Source organism: Lissotriton vulgaris, chromosome 5 (genome assembly GCF_964263255.1).
Source record: "Lissotriton vulgaris chromosome 5, aLisVul1.2, whole genome shotgun sequence".
Classification (NCBI taxonomy): Eukaryota; Metazoa; Chordata; class Amphibia; order Caudata; family Salamandridae; genus Lissotriton; species Lissotriton vulgaris.
The window spans coordinates 381,559,375-381,573,647 of record NC_141693.1 but is presented as its reverse complement, the minus strand read 5'-3'; positions in this window follow the sequence as shown (position 1 = coordinate 381,573,647).

Here is a 14,273-nt window from a genome sequence, read left to right as displayed (position 1 = left end):
TTGCAGCAGCTAGAACAGATGAGTGTTGGGTCTCCTGAACCATCAGATCATGAATTTGATTTATCAGAACCAGAGCCAGAGCCAGAACAAGAACTCGAATTAAAGAGATTGAGTGTAGCTTCAAAGGATAGTGCGTCAAGAAAGAATCAAGAAAGAAGAAAAAGAAGACAAAAAAGACAAAATAACTAATCTATGATGACACTACAGATCAAGGAAGTAACACTGATCAGACCAGTCATAGATCCAGGAACATTCCATCACAAGATATTACCTGTTTATATCCTAAACTATGTCTTTCTGGAGAATCAAAAACACTTAAGACTTCGCAACCTGATGTTTGGGATGGCAGGAGATCTCAATCAGAACCCTCCTTGTTCGACGTGTTAAAATCAATCAAGAGTTTTAAAGAAGACGTCAAACAGAATAACAAAAAAAAGACATACTGTCGTCCATACTGCCATCCAGAAACTTCAGGGGGCTGTACAAAAAGTGGGAGGCACGTGTCTTGAGATCTCGGACAGAATGGCATCAGTGGAAACACGTATGGAAAGTATTGAGCAAGATGTATCGGCTCTACAAACACTTGGGAAAGAGCAGGATAATATTGTTAAAGATTTAGGGCCCGATGTAGGAAATCTCGATTTACCTACTCTTAAATACTGAATCATACCAATTCGGTATTTAAGAGTAGGTAAATGGGATGTAGGTAATTTCTATTTTTAAGTTACCGAATCGGTAAGATTCGGTAATTACCGAATCGGTATTTACCGATTCATTAATTGCCATTCATTCCTATGGGGCTGTAGGCCCATAGGAATGACTGTCAATTACCGAATCGGTAAATACCGATTCAGTAATTGGGGGAAACATTGAAGGGTGGCAGGGTGTCACTTTGACACCCTGTTGCACCCCTCAATCGTGTATGGGTTCACATGTTGCAGACATACATGCCCTAGGGGCATGTATGTCTGCAACATGGCAGTGTTTGAAAAGCAAAAAAATGATTTTTCAAGGATTTTCATTATTTACCACCAACTTCTAGTTGGTGGTAATTAACGAATTCTGAAAGCCCTGTAGCACTGATTACAGTGCTACCTACATCGCAAAATACAGATTAGGTAATTTTACTGATTCGGTAATTTTACCGAATCGGTAAAATAACCGAATCTGTATTTTAGGTTGTCCTACATCTCATTTTCCGAATGTTATGTTATGTTATGTTAATTTCGATTTATATAGCGCCAAATCACCGACAGGTCTCTTAGCGCTTGCTTTGGGAACCCGTCCTGGCTTTCCCTGCAAGATAACCCCTACGGGGCATCCCCAAGGTGAAGACCAGGCATCCCATCACGGTGGGGCCGTATTCGGCCGTTTCGGCCGTTACCGACCGGTATTTGCCTACCTACATCTGGCCCTTAATGCAGAAGGTTGAAGACCAGGAGAATAGTGCAAGACGGTACAATTTACGGTTTCTTGGGATACCGGAGAATGCAGAGGGGAATGATCCCTGGGACTACATGATCGCGTTGTTGAAAGAAGCGTCTCCAGAGTTACACACGTGGGACTTTACCAAAGAAATACAAAGGGTCCCATCGCTTTCCTCTGACTCTCTCAAAAAAATCTCAGACAACTGTGCAGTATCCTCGGGCGCTCTTGGTAAATTTTGGTAATTTTATACTTCGTGAAGCCCTTTTTGATTTAGCTCGCCCCACAAAAAAAAGAGAATATAAGAGCTTCTCGTTCTTTTGCAAACCTGACTTCGCCCACGCGACCGTGGAAAGAAGGTGGAGGTTGAGACAGCTAATTACTCCATTTGAACTAATGGGTGCCACCGTGTATTTGCAGAACCCGGCACAAATAAAAATCATAATTAATGGCACCATGAGAATCTTAACCAGTGAAATACAGGCAGAAGCGTACTTAAAAGAAATCACAAATTCAGATAAAAGCAAGAATAATAAATAGATTACTTCCCAACAATCATAAGTAAAATGTTTCTAGGAGTTAAATCATTGTCACTAACTTGTACATATGTTAAATAATTGATGGAAACTGAACACACTAAGCTTAAGAATAGCCTTGTTCTTTCAGGCAGACACGGGGGTTGGTGCGAGTGGCCGCTTGGAGCTACTAATCACACAGGCGCCCGCAACTTGGTTCGTTCTGAACCAGGAAGCCTCAGTAAGTGGTAGTGGGGGGCTGGATGGTTTACTAGGAGGGGGAAGCAGTTTTTTCTTTTTAAAGGGGCACTAGGGGAAAGAGTGTAGTGGTGGGGTCACAGGCATGAAATCAGGTCAGAAGTTGTGGAATTCGTAAGAATCCATTTGCTTGGGGAAAGTGTTAATGATAGATTACTTTTTTGTGTGTATTAATGAGTCAATTAAAATTACTAACAGTTAACATTTTTGGATTAAATGACCCGAAAAAACGGCAAAGAATGGCAATATATCTTAATGCAATTGGAGCTGCAATAGTTTGCGTCCAGGAAACTCATGTCGAAGGGTCCCAAATATCAATTTTTAAAACTCTAGGTTATAGGTGATCACAGCAACTACTCAGGCAAACAAAACACGGGGAGTAACAATTTTGGCATGCGGTGGGGGTCTCCAATTTGTTAAATCAACGGCAGATAAGTTTGGAAGATGGGCCATTACCGAATGTCAATATAGTGTGGGGAAAAAACTAACCCTTTGCTCGGTATATGGGTGCGTAGATGATGATCCTGATCCTTTTATATTTTTAAACAACGAATTAGCACATTGGCCACTACCATTGATTATCTGCGGTGATTTTAACCTGAATCTCCCAGCAGACTAGGCGCAAGGGCCAAATAAATTCATGTATCAAGGCAGGAAACCGAGAATGTATAAAGCCCTTGAAGAACTTTGTAGTACTCATGGGATTCTCGACTGTTGGCACTTTTGAAATAACCCTGGTTATACCTTCTTTTCCCACACACAATACAAATTCACAAGACTGGACTATATATTTGCTTCACATTGCATAGCTACAAACTGCACTATAGATAAATCTGATCATAACCCTCTAATTATAAGTATTGATATAGAAAAGATACAATCAAACCATAAGAGGTGGACTTTTTAAAGGGCTTTACTACTTAACGAAGAATATTGTCAGCTTATAGAAAATTGGATTCCTGAATTTTTAGAATTTGATCTCGGCAGCGTCCCGCTGGAAATTGTATGGGATACCCTTAAAGCACGAATTAGAGGAGAAACCATCAGATTTTCTATCAAAAGAAACCAAAATGCAAAATTGCTGATAAAAACTTTACAAAATAAATTAGCAAAAAAAGAGGAAGATTTAGTTCGGGCAATTCAGGGAAATACTAATGTTGATGAAGCTATAAGGGAATTTGCTATCACTAAAAACCAAATTGTAGAAATATTTACATTATAAGTGGTTTGTAAAGCCACCCAAAATAAGGAAAAGGTCTATGAGCTCGGGGAAAAAGTCGGGCACCAATTAGCTGTTCGTACAAGGCAGGATTATACTGACAATACAATTAAAGAGATTAGAGATCCCACTAATGGCCTTATACAAGACACTAATGCAATTAGAGAATCATTTAAAAGATATTATTAGGAATTATATACCGAGACATGTAAAACCCAATCTCAAATCGAGGAATATCTGGATTTGGTAACATGGACACTACTTTCCCAAACTGATCAAGATATTTTGGCCGAGGAACCACAATGGGTCGAGATATTCCTCTCAATTAATAGTCTCTCACCTGGTAAAGCATTTGGGCTCGATGGAATTCCATCAGAATTTTATGCCAGATTCAGTAAACAACTGAAAGGGATTCTTACCAAGCTATTGACCCATGTGTTTCAGGGTGGTCAACCGCCAGGATCCTGGGCACAGGCAAAGGTTATTGTATTCTGCAAGAAGAATAAAGACCCTACCGAGCTAGGGTCCTACCATCCTATCACCTTAATCAATAATGACTCTAAAATCTATTCCAATTACTGGCCAGTCGGCTTGCTCCTCTAGTTCATAAAATTATTTCAGTCAGGCAACATGGATTTGTTCCAGGCCGATCAACCACCGATTACATTCAGAAGGATATCACACTCTTTGACATAGCCAAAATTGCAGGGGACCCTATGGTACTTATACTGTTTGACACTGAAAAAGCGTTCGATAGGGTCTCCTGGCAATATTTATGGACAACTATGTCAAGGAGTGGGATAGGGGAAACTTTCATCAGGGCAATATGTATGGTGTATGCTAAACCAGAAGCAACTGCAAACAAAACAGGTGATGGACCGAATGTGGATCAATGTCACACATTCACCCCAGAAGAATGTGTGACATTGATCCACATTCGGTCCATCACCTGTTTTGTTTGCAAATACCACCATAAGTGCGCTGGGGATGCTCAGACGTGGGTCCCAGGCACTCCACACCACTGGAGTCAAGCTAGCCGGGCTGATGAGAGGTGTTACCTCGAAACCGGTCCGGTCCTCGGATGCATGATTCCGTTCTGGGAAGGACATGGCTTTTGTAGTTCGGACTGGACTGTTCCCATGGGGCACAGGGTCAGAGCTGATTTGCATATCGCCATTGCCTAACCCACGGTGGTGTGGAGTGCAAAAAAACGATGGATTTGGGCCCAGATCTTTGGACTGGGAAGAATGTGTGACATTGATCCACATTCGGTCCATCACCTGTTTTGTTTGCAAATACCGCCATAAGTGCACTGGGGATGCTCAGACGTGGGTCCCAGGCACTCCACACCACTGGAGTCAAGCTAGCCGGGCTGATGAGAGGTGTTACCTTGAAACCGGTCCGGTCCTCAGATGCTTGATTCCGTTCTGGGAAGGACATGGCTTTTGTAGTTCGGACTGGACTGTTCCCATGGGGCACAGGGTCAGAGCTGATTTGCATATCGCCATTGTCTAACCCAGGGTGGTGTGGAGTGCAAAAAAACGATGGATTTGGGCCCAGATCTTTGGACTGGGAAGAATGTGTGACATTGATCCACATTCGGTCCATCACCTGTTTTGTTTGCAAATACCGCCATAAGTGCGCTGGGGATGCTCAGACGTGGGTCCCAGGCACTCCACACCACTGGAGTCAAGCTAGCCGGGCTGATGAGAGGTGTTACCTCGAAACCGGTCCGGTCCTCGGATGCTTGATTCCGTTCTGGGAAGGACATGGCTTTTGTAGTTCGGACTGGACTGTTCCCATGGGGCACAGGGTCAGAGCTGATTTGCATATCGACATTGTCTAACCCAGGGTGGTGTGGAGTGCAAAAAAACGATGGATTTGGGCCCAGATCTTTGGACTGGGAAGAATGTGTGACATTGATCCACATTCGGTCCATCACCTGTTTTGTTTGCAAATACCGCCATAAGTGCGCTGGGGATGCTCAGACGTGGGTCCCAGGCACTCCACACCACTGGAGTCAAGCTAGCCGGGCTGATGAGAGGTGTTACCTCGAAACCGGTCCGGTCCTCGGATGCTTGATTCCGTTCTAGGAAGGACATGGCTTTTGTAGTTCGGACTGGACTGTTCCCATGGGGCACAGGGTCAGAGCTGATTTGCATATCGCCTTTGTCTAACCCAGGGTGGTGTGGAGTGCAAAAAAACGATGGATTTGGGCCCAGATCTTTGGACTGGGAAGAATGTGTGACATTGATCCACATTCGGTCCATCACCTGTTTTGTTTGCAAATACCGCCATAAGTGCGCTGGGGATGCTCAGACGTGGGTCCCAGGTACTCCACACCACTGGAGTCAAGCTAGCCGGGCTGATGAGAGGTGTTACCTCGAAACCGGTCCGGTCCTCGGATGCTTGATTCCGTTCTGGGAAGGACATGGCTTTTGTAGTTCGGACTGGACTGTTCCCATGGGGCACAGGGTCAGAGCTGATTTGCATATCGCCATTGTCTAACCCAGGGTGGTGTGGAGTGCAAAAAAACGATGGATTTGGGCCCAGATCTTTGGACTGGGAAGAATGTGTGACATTGATCCACATTCGGTCCATCACCTGTTTTGTTTGCAAATACCGCCATAAGTGCGCTGGGGATGCTCAGACGTGGGTCCCAGGCACTCCACACCACTGGAGTCAAGCTAGCCGGGCTGATGAGAGGTGTTACCTCGAAACCGGTCCGGTCCTCGGATGCTTGATTCCGTTCTGGGAAGGACATGGCTTTTGTAGTTCGGACTGGACTGTTCCCATGGGGCACAGGGTCAGAGCTGATTTGCATATCGCCATTGTCTAACCCAGGGTGGTGTGGAGAGCAAAAAAACGATGGATTTGGGCCCAGATCTTTGGACTGGGAAGAATGTGTGACATTGATCCACATTCGGTCCATCACCTGTTTTGTTTGCAAATACCGCCATAAGTGCGCTGGGGATGCTCAGACGTGGGTCCCAGGCACTCCACACCACTGGAGTCAAGCTAGCCGGGCTGATGAGAGGTGTTACCTCAAAACCTGTCCGGTCCTCGGATGCTTGATTCCGTTCTGGGAAGGAAATGGCTTTTGTAGTTCGGACTGGACTGTTCCCATGGGGCACAGGGTCAGAGCTGATTTGCATATCGCCATTGTCTAACCCAGGGTGGTGTGGAGTGCAAAAAAAAACAAAAAAAAAACGATGGATTTGGGCCCAGATCTTTGGACTGGGAAGAATGTGTGACATTGATCCACATTCGGTCCATCAACTGTTTTGTTTGCAAATACCGCCATAAGTGCGCTGGGGATGCTCAGACGTGGGTCCCAGGCACTCCACACCACTGGAGTCAAGCTAGCCGGGCTGATGAGAGGTGTTACCTCGAAACCGGTCCGGTCCTCGGATGCTTGATTCCGTTCTGGGAAGGACATGGCTTTTGTAGTTCGGACTGGACTGTTCCCATGGGGCACAGGGTCAGAGCTGATTTGCATATCGCCATTGTCTAACCCAGGGTGGTGTGGAGTGCAAAAAAACGATGGATTTGGGCCCAGATCTTTGGACTGGGAAGAATGTGTGACATTGATCCACATTCGGTCCATCACCTGTTTTGTTTGCAAATACCGCCATAAGTGCGCTGGGGATGCTCAGACGTGGGTCCCAGGCACTCCACACCACTGGAGTCAAGCTAGCCGGGCTGATGAGAGGTGTTACCTCGAAACCGGTTCGGTCCTCGGATGCTTGATTCCGTTCTGGGAAGGACATGGCTTTTGTAGTTCGGACTGGACTGTTCCCATGGGGCACAGGGTCAGAGCTGATTTGCATATCGCCATTGTCTAACCCAGGGTGGTGTGGAGTGCAAAAAAACGATGGATTTGGGCCCAGATCTTTGGACTGGGAAGAATGTGTGACATTGATCCACATTCGGTCCATCACCTGTTTTGTTTGCAAATACCGCCATAAGTGCGCTGGGGATGCTCAGACATGGGTCCCAGGCACTCCACACCACTGGAGTCAAGCTAGCCGGGCTGATGAGAGGTGTTACCTCGAAACCGGTCCGGTCCTCGGATGCTTGATTCCGTTCTGGGAAGGACATGGCTTTTGTAGTTCGGACTGGACTGTTCCCATGGGGCACAGGGTCAGAGCTGATTTGCATATCGCCATTGTCTAACCCAGGGTGGTGTGGAGTGCAAAAAAACAATGGATTTGGGCCCACATCTTTGGACTGGGAAGAATGTGTGACATTGATCCACATTCGGTCCATCACCTGTTTTGTTTGCAAATACCGCCATAAGTGCGCTGGGTATGCTCAGACGTGGGTCCCAGGCACTCCACACCACTGGAGTCAAGCTAGCCGGGCTGATGAGAGGTGTTACCTCGAAACCGGTCCGGTCCTCGGATGCTTGATTCCGTTCTGGGAAGGACATGGCTTTTGTAGTTCGGACTGGACTGTTCCCATGGGGCACAGGGTCAGAGCTGATTTGCATATCGCCATTGTCTAACCCAGGGTGGTGTGGAGTGCAAAAAAACGATGGATTTGGGCCCAGATCTTTGGACTGGGAAGAATGTGTGACATTGATCCACATTCGGTCCATCACCTGTTTTGTTTGCAAATACCGCCATAAGTGCGCTGGGGATGCTCAGATGTGGGTCCCAGGCACTCCACACCACTGGAGTCAAGCTAGCCGGGCTGATGAGAGGTGTTACCTCGAAACCGGTTCGGTCCTCGGATGCTTGATTCCGTTCTGGGAAGGACATGGCTTTTGTAGTTCGGACTGGACTGTTCTCATGGGGCACAGGGTCAGAGCTGATTTGCATAGCGCCATTGTCTAACCCAGGGTGGTGTGGAGTGCAAAAAAACGATGGATTTGGGCCCAGATCTTTGGACTGGGAAGAATGTGTGACATTGATCCACATTCGGTCCATCACCTGTTTTGTTTGCAAATACCGCCATAAGTGCGCTGGGGATGCTCAGACGTGGGTCCCAGGCACTCCACACCACTGGAGTCAAGCTAGCCGGGCTGATGAGAGGTGTTACCTCGAAATCGTTCCGGTCCTCGGATGCTTGATTCCGTTCTGGGAAGGACATGGCTTTTGTAGTTCGGACTGGACTGTTCCCATGGGGCACAGGGTCAGAGCTGATTTGCATATCGCCATTTTCTAACCCAGGGTGGTGTGGAGTGCAAAAAAACAATGGATTTGGGCCCAGATCTTTGGACTGGGAAGAATGTGTGACATTGATCCACATTCGGTCCATCACCTGTTTTGTTTGCAAATACCGCCATAAGTGCGCTGGGGATGCTCAGACGTGGGTCCCAGGCACTCCACACCACTGGAGTCAAGCTAGCCGGGCTGATGAGAGGTGTTACCTCGAAACCGGTCCGGTCCTCGGATGCTTGATTCCGTTCTGGGAAGGACATGGCTTTTGTAGTTCGGACTGGACTGTTCCCATGGGGCACAGGGTCAGAGCTGATTTGCATATCGCCATTGTCTAACCCAGGGTGGTGTGGAGTGCAAAAAAACGATGGATTTGGGCCCAGATCTTTGGACTGGGAAGAATGTCTGACATTGATCCACATTCGGTCCATCGCCTGTTTTGTTTGCAAATACCGCCATAAGTGCGCTGGGGATGCTCAGACGTGGGTCCCAGGCACTCCACACCACTGGAGTCAAGCTAACCGGGCTGATGAGAGGTGTTACCTCGAAACCGGTCCGGTCCTCCGATGCTTGATTCCGTTCTGGGAAGGACATGGCTTTTGTAGTTCGGACTGGACTGTTCCCATGGGGCACAGGGTCAGAGCTGATTTGCATATCGCCATTGTCTAACCCAGGGTGGTGTGGAGTGCAAAAAAACGGTGGATTTGGGCCCAGATCTTTGGACTGGGAAGAATGTGTGACATTGATCCACATTCGGTCCATCACCTGTTTTGTTTGCAAACCAGAAGCAACTGTCATGATAAATGGGGAGACATCGGACAATTTTAAAGTGACAATAGGGACAAGGCAGGGTTGCCCTTGCTCCCCCCTAATATTTGCTCTATTTATAGATCCGTTTATTCAGAGTCTAGAATCCAATCAAGCCATAAGACCAATAACGACCCCCAATGGAGCCACCAAAACATTGGCATATGCCGTGATATTGCTATAACAACAACTAACCCACAGGAGGCCATAAAACTAATTGAACAAGAGGCTGGGGATTTTGGAGCGGTTTCGGGGTATAAATTAAATCCAAATAAAACTCAAATCATAATTAATAACCAAATTAATTATTGTGATATAAGGGTAGTAAAAAATGCCGTTTATCTAGGAGTTAATATCACTTCAAATCTTGACAATTTGGTTAAACTCAATCTTAATCCACTATTGAAACAAACGGACCAAGCTTTGAAGAAACTGCATAATCTACACCTAACTATTATCAGTAGATGCAACCATTTTAAAATGGTATTTTTTCAGAACTATCTGTCTAATGTTTGACCAGCAAATTTTTAAATAAATTGATGGTATGTTTTGTCGCTTTATTTGGGGGTATAGTAGATCACGTAGAGCCATAAAATTCATAAATCTACCTAAAGATAGGGGAGGACTTGCCCTTCCAAATTTTAAAGTTTATAGGTGGGCGACTATTCTCAACTATAGCCGAGCACTCTTAACCCCATACTCGCAATTAGATCAAGTGAGTGGGGTCCCGACTCCACAGGAACTTATTTTGGGCAAAGAGACAAGAAATCATCTTTGGCGCTTGACTTATGATTGTCACTTTAAAAAGGTTTGTTTTAAAACCTTGAAAGGTATTTATATTGCATGGGGCAATATACGTAAAATCCTTGGTATTGGTAGATTTTCGCACTATACGACTATATATAGAAATCAAAATCTCCCTGAGATTTTCTCCGATTCATGTATGGAACGGTGGGTTAGCAGGGTATCACTAGACTTGGCTCATTTTATAATTCAACTGGGTTCAGTACATTTGAGCTAATAAAAAAGAAATTTGGTCTGGATCATCGCAAATGTTTTAAATACTTACAAATTAGAGATTCTATAATAAAAAAGGGTGGTGGCAACTCTGCATTCTGCAAAATACAATTATTGAAACAATTACCCAAAATAACACAATTAAAATTGGGGAAATATACAATAATCTGATTACCATGTTGCCTGGTGATTTAGACAAACATATTCAAAAATGGCAGAACCAATTAGATAAACCAGAAACCTCAATTCAGATGGGATTTGATTATTCTCAATCACTCCAAATATAAACTAAACTACAGTCACAATACTATAAGACTTTTTCAAACTATATTATACGCCTAAAAGAATAGCTGAGTGGAGTAAAGGCAAGGGGACTCAATGTCCTAGATGTTCACAACCGGAAGTCCATATAATACATATGTTTGCCACTTGTAAAGAACTCTATATTATAAAACAGGAAATATCCACTTTTCTTTTTAGAATTTTGAAAACTAATATAGAGCTAACTACTGATGAAATAGTATTGGGGGTAGACGGTGATACACGACCGACGCACACAAGGGGATTGCTATTTGTTGCAATGGCAATACTTAGAATATGTCTTGCATCAGCCTGGCTTGACCTATACTCACCTACATTTCAACAGTGGCAAGCTCGTTTGTTAGCACCTATAGTTTGGAAATTGCTATATACAGTCAGAAGGGTCGGAATAAGAAAAAGAAAGGGTAAGATATTTGGGAGCCCTTAGCACAATGGATGGAACATACTGATTAATCAAGGATGTTAATGATGTCATTATATTTTACTTTGCTCTAATATGATTTTTGTATAATTATCTGCTTATTCTGACCTGTGTTTATGTTTATTTTTATATATTTGTTTAATTATCATGCCTGTCTCAGGGTGGGGTGGGGGGTGGGGGGACGGGTTGCTTCAATAATGTAAAAACTCAATAAAGATTGTTAAAAAAAAGGAGCTGAGGCTTGGGGGAGGGGCTAGGGGATGACAGGCACTAGGAGAAGCGTTTTGCACTGTTGGCAGTGGGCATGACAGTTTAGGCTGTCTCAGGACAGCCAAACCGGTCATGAGCACTGAAGCTCTCTCATACCCGAGCTGTGTTGCTCGGTTGGAGAGAGCAGGCACAGGCTCCAAGTCCGACTGGGAGTGCAAATCAAGGGTGCTCAGTTCAATCCTGAATCTGCTCTCATGCTACCAGCAGCATGAAAGCAGCATCAGCATTGGACTCAGTGGACACTGGGAGCCTGTGCCTGCAGTGGAGAGGAGTGTGATGAGGCGATGTGGCAGGTATTTTGTTTTGTTTTTTCTTTATTTGTCTTGTCATCCATCCCCTGCCCCGCCTGCCCGCCCTTTATTGAGACACCGACCGCTGCCGGAGAATCAGCATACAACTACAGATTTCCTAATCAGTGCTTCTTTCTGTGGGTGGAAACTTGTAACAGCTCAGCAGTACCGCACCCATTAATTACTGTATCCACAGTAGCGGTAGTTAACAATGCGCTATTACCATATGTGTATGGAAAGTGACTTTGAGAATGAGAAAATAGTCTGGTACAGTCCCTTCAGAAACAGAGGATATGAAGAAACTATTTTACATCAAGCTGAATCTGAGGTGAGAAACTTAAAGGGAAGTTATCTGTTAAAGAAAATAAATCGGACTGTGGAATAAGAAAAAATATGTTTAATAATGGAGTACATACAATCCGAATACCAAATAAGTTACTTAGAGCATTTAAATCCACTGAAATATCCTTTGGAATGGAAGATGCACCAGAAATGAAGTTGGGATACCAAGTTTAGTCTATCAGCCTTCTTTAATTATAATTGAAATATAATCAGCCCCGAAATAAGGCTCATTCAAGTCAAGTCCTAGCTTGAAATCCATGTCCTCCGTTTTTCCTGGTTACGGCATAGTCGCCAAATACGAAGTCCGATCTTTGTGAATACACTACTTGACAGACCAAGCCCTGATGAAGTTTCTTATGTAAAAGGAACGAAGTGCGTTGGCTTGTGGCTGATTTTATTCAAATTGTGAATAAAGAAGGATGATGGCCTAAACTTGCTATCCCAACTTAATTTCTGGTGCACCTTCATTTTCAAAGTATCTTGCTCTTTCTGGATTCCAGTGGTGCTCAACGGCGGCGAGTGCCAGAAGTAGATGCACAGGACAATAAATGTAATATAACAGGGATTGATGTGCTGAACCTGTGGTCCGCCGTTGGAAGTATTGTATACAATTGTTTACTGAAATATCCTAATGACAATATTGTGAATGTTGGAAGTAAACCGGATATAACATTTGGAAAAGCATGCTTTTAAATGATAGCTTGGTTCAAAGTTATTTTCAGAATGCTAAGAGGAAGGAAAGTTCCCACAAAAATGGATTAAAATTTGGGGAGCATGGAACGAAAGTCTTGGAATGCTATTTACACCGTTCACTGACACTTTTCAACAGGCAGTGGCCACCTAGACGATTGATTAGGTATAAGATTGGGAAAGTCACCAGAGTCGATGTAATGGAACTGGTCTCATGTAGCGTATTGATTGACATTGTATTAATGCACTTGGCTTGGATGAAGACAATGGTATTGCACTGTACGCTGCTATGTCACTCTTTGTTTAATAAAAAGATTTGTTTTTAAAAAGAGTATGGAAAGTTGCTCAAAGAAACGCAGTGAATGAATATCTGGTACACTATAAGAAACTGAAGCCATATTTATGACCAGGTTTGCATTGCTCTTGCACCGTGCATGGTGGTGCAAGAGTTCTACAAACCTAAAGTCAAATTTTTGAAGTCACACAAAGCCACCTTAAGTGGCTTTGAATGGGTTACAAAAATATGGAGTAATGCTATGCCAATGTTTGTTCTATGTGTTCTGCATACTGCAGCACACATAGAAAGTGAGAAAAGCCTCTCAGGATTGTTTTTGTGTAGGTAAGGGCCCCTTCCTGCACAAAATAATCCTCCCTGCAACACAGGCACCCTTGAACTAAGGTGCAACGGTTCCTGTATTGGTGCAAGGCTGCAAAAACTACACCAGTGCAAGGAGAAAGGACAGGAATGCACTGTATTGGATAAATACAGCACATTCCTGTCCTTTCTCTGTGACGCAGAGTAGAACAGAAAGGTGATTTGCTCCACTGCCCTGCACCACAAGGGTCATAAATATGGCCCTAAATATGCAGATTAAATCGTACATAGGGTGTAAAACAAGTTATACAGTGTACAATATTGAATTCTCATACAACATGCATTGGAAGTACTATTACACCAGTGAAGGATAGAATGCTTCAACACAAACAGGCAACTAAAAGTTAAGTGTCGAGACATTATGCACATAAACCTCAAGGTAATGCAAATATACTTTCCAAGAGACACAGTCACACAAATGGGAAGAGGTGGAAATAAAATACTGCCATTAAGATGCCTGGAGTCAAGATAGTTTATCTTATTAGAAAAAAGCATCCGAGGGACCTTAATATAGAGGAGGAATAGAGTTGTCATATGAGTATTTTTTTAATCAGGTGTACACTCTAGTATCGAATGCATAGTTCCAATGAGAATCAGAACATAAAATGAAATGATGATGAAAATTTAAAATACGTGCCATCTACATTTTTGAAATCTATTTTAATAACTTTTATCAGGGAAATTTGACCGAAGGACGCTATATGGATAAAAAATGAACAGGACAAAATTGAGTTTGTCGGTCTATTCCAGGGTTATTTTAACACATTATCTACCCGATGAACTTGACTCATGTAAATATACACATTGATAACATGGCAAGTGGATACACAGTGATTGTGGTTCATAACGAGGATTTAATTGGTGTAACTTTATGCTATAAA